The following is a 3,595-nucleotide window of genomic DNA, read 5'->3' on the forward strand; positions in this document are numbered from 1 at the left end:
CCATAGTGTGTCCATTCACCATAGCTGTCGGTTCAACACCAGCCACAGCGGTCCGCTCAGCGACAACTTTGTTCTTGTTTTTTCCCAAAACATGGAACATTTACTTACAAGTCTTTTTGTGAAAATATTTTTATTTCTATTTCTAGACATGGGGTTGATGAATCATATTTGAAAGTCTCAGCTTAACTATTAGAAATGGCCAATGTGGTTTTTCTGAAGGGGCCTGTATCAGTTTACATTCCTACCTGCAAAGTATGAGGGTTTCGGTTGTTCTACATCTCTGCCAACACTTCAGGTAAGTCGTCTTTTCATTTTCGCCATTATGGTGAGTGTGAATGTACTTTAACGTGCGTTTCATTCTCTGATGATGACATTGAGGATCTGTTCATGTGCTTTTTGACCATATGTATATCCTCTTCTGTGAAATTCTCTTGAAGCCATTCATTCTATTTTCAGTAGCTTGTTGTCATGGATTTGTAGGTGTTCCTTATGTAGTTTGGAATGAAATTCTTTGGAAGATCATGTGGACTACAGATATTTTCTCCCAGTCTGTGGCTAATCGCATCATTTTCTCAACGGCTTCAGGTGCCCAACACTGGGTTGTGGATGATCTGTTTCACCATGTGAACGTCGGGAAACAACTCTTTTCATGCTTTAAGGCAGCTGAAGATTTATATCAAATCCATGCTTTAAGACTTGTGTCTTATCTGCAGCAGTTCTGCGAGTGCCAGCACTAAAACGTATATGAGGGCGGGGAGGCAAAAAAGGAGATGACCCAGATGAGAAATGAAAATGCACTTTAATAGAAAGTCATTAACTTTCTCCTCCACACCAAACTCCCAGCCACTGGAGAAGGCCGAAATTGCTACATGGCCATTTTATGGCTCAATAGTACTCTTCCCTAGTACAAAACTGCCTGCGTCGGCCACCGTATGTCCTAAACTTCCAGCAGCACCCACAGGCAGCAGTGTTTGGTGTGGAGCATTTTTTAAAACCACCAAACCCTGTGTCTCCTTGAGGCTCATTCTTACATCTCAAACACCAGAACTAAGTGGATCCCTGAGCGTCCCTTATCCTTGCTCTAAAAAACTGTCATCTTCTGAGCCAGAGTTGCTTCTTGGAATGGCCACTCAAAAATTGCTGACAATTACTTTCTGGTCACTCTCTGTTCTTTGGATCTTAATATTCAGAGCCACCAATATGGTCTTCCATAATATTTTGCTGCAATTCACCAGACATGGCACCTGGAGAACAATGATATTATTTACTACAAATAAGAATTTGCATAGAAAGGACAGGAATGGCCAAGTAATAGAAACAGACTCGAGAAAAGTTGCCCGTTTAGTTTAAATTCATGAGGAATCACAGTTGTGTCCTAATAAATATAGATCAGTGATGACAAAATGCAAAAGGGGCCCACGGATCTGGTAACTCACCTGTATTTAGGGTCTGTGCCTAGAACCCAGACTGAGGTACAAAATTATCTCAAACTTCAGTTGTCTCATCGGACTCACTCTAAATGTACCGGTGAATTTTTATTCTGCGTATTTCAGTTGTACTGTCTTAAGCAACACCGTATCAGTTTTTTTGGGGACAATATTTTATGTTGGAGGATGCAGAACAGATTTAAAGGATTTTAAGTGATTAGGGTTTATGTTGGAGACGGATGTGCAAAAATCATCAAAAATCAGTTTGCCTTCTTCTTCTTTTCACGGGGGTGAGGAGAGCGGTGTAGGGAAACTCGTGGAACCTCCCCATGTTTTCTCTTCTCTCCCATCTGAAGCCAGCGCCAGCCCTTCTGTGGGGCGGAGCTGTGACTCTCCTGTGGAGTAACCGGGAGAGACAAAAGCCTGGTAAGTCCCACTGTTTCTCCGAACCGGTCAGGACTGTCTCCACCAAGACCGACCACTTTTGTGGCTGCTGTAGGAGCCTCCCAGGAGAGGAAGAAAAGGGGAACCCAGCCTCAAAGCCTCGAGGGCTGGCCTTCTGACTCAATCCCATTTGTTTCAGAGAAGGGCGAAAACGACAAGTTTGCCTTTGTGCCAACTATAATTAATGCCTGCAGTAAAGCCCGAACCCCATGCCGGGCGTCTCATCTTCTGTCTTCCGTCTTCATGCTTCGCTTGAGCTACTTTACCTGAGACAGGCAGACTGGTCACGTCTCCGCAAGGCAGAGGAGCACTGTAAGACCCAAGACCCAAGTTGGGGCGCCTGGGTGGCTTAGTCGGTTGAGCGTCTGACTGTCGCTTAGGTCGTGATCTCGCGGTTCGTGGGTTCGAGCCCCGCGTCGGGCTCTGTGCTGACTGCCGGCTCAGAGCCTGGAGCCTATTTCAGTCTGTGACTCCCTCTCTCTCTGACCCTCCCCTGCTCACGCTGTCTCTCTCTCTCTCTCCTAGAAATAAATAAAAACCATTAAAAAAAAAAAAAGACCCAAGACCCAAGCTTCACGAGCCAGGTTCTCAGACTCATTTGCCGTGTGATTGGGGAATACAAGCAGATTCTGCTCAGCAGCAGTAACAGGGAAGGCCACAGTGCCTTTTCCTGCACGTTACCACTTTTGATCTGAATCCAACCACACGCACAGGGAGAGTGAAGCCAGCATCGTTATCCCCTTTTACAATGTAGTAAACAAGACTTCAGAGGATAGGAATTGAGTGGCTTTTGTGTTTCAGCGTTGAGCTACAAAAACTGTTAGGAATACAATCCTCGGACCCAGTTCTTTCTCCAGGGGCTCATGTGATTGGAGGTTTGAGATTATCATACAGGAGTTAATGACAGGGCCATCAGGGGCCTCACACCCTGAGGTTCCATGTGTGCTAAGTGGCGTGGGGGAGACTGCAGAGCATGGTACCCAGGGAGAGGGAGACCTCACAAGGACAGAGTAGCTGGAGAGGTCTTCATTGAAGACTTGAACCATGTTTTTAAGGCTGGGTGAGACTCATGAGTAGGTAGAAGTGGGAAGGAAGCCAGGCTGGGCACATGGAGGAGCTGAACGCACATGTCCCGTCGTATAGCTTGTACGAGATGGAGAGAAGACCAGCCCGCCCAGACCAAATGCTGGGGAAGCCATCAGAGGGAGACAGGACTGCCTTGAGTCCTGAGTCTGGGAACGGGTGTGAGTGCCTACCTTCTCCCTGCCTCACGAAGGCCTCTGTACGGAGATGCACCCCGGTGTTTGCCATTCTTTTCAGTCCTTGCTTCGCAGAAAATGAACAGAAGATTCTCCATTTCCAGCCTTGTCGCCACTGGGATGAGTCTGACTTGTGTTGGGCAGATCACTCTCTAGCGGGTGCTGGAGCCTAAGCGATGCGGGCCCCAACTCTGCTGCTCTGGAAGGCATGGCTGTGAGGGTGTTCACTCACTGGAGAGCTCAGGATGAGCCAGTAGTGGGGAGGAACTCGATAGGTGGGCCCTGGGGCATCCGTTCGCCAGGGCAGATCGCAACAGTGCATTTGGGTCTGGAGCTGGGGGAGACGTCGTGGCTTCTGGGCCAGGTGGAGGCAGAGGAGAGGTGTTCTGAGCTGGTAGCAGTTTCCTTGGTGGCCTGGTTCTGAGGTGTGGTTTGGGCAGTCATTTCTACACCTTGAGTCTTTCT

General features: G+C 47.7%; 1 non-coding gene across 1 annotated transcript; it reads left to right on the forward strand.

The window, feature by feature from the left end:
- The first annotated feature begins 2,209 nt into the window (after positions 1–2,209).
- Positions 2,210–2,294, forward strand: TRNAD-GUC (transfer RNA aspartic acid (anticodon GUC)). The gene has a single exon. It is a non-coding gene; the product is annotated as a tRNA-Asp (tRNA).
- The last annotated feature ends 1,301 nt before the right edge of the window (positions 2,295–3,595 follow it).

The sequence above is a fragment of the Crocuta crocuta genome, unplaced genomic scaffold, assembly GCF_008692635.1.
Source record: "Crocuta crocuta isolate KB4526 unplaced genomic scaffold, BGI_CrCroc_1.0 scaffold258, whole genome shotgun sequence".
Lineage (NCBI taxonomy): Eukaryota > Metazoa > Chordata > Mammalia > Carnivora > Hyaenidae > Crocuta > Crocuta crocuta.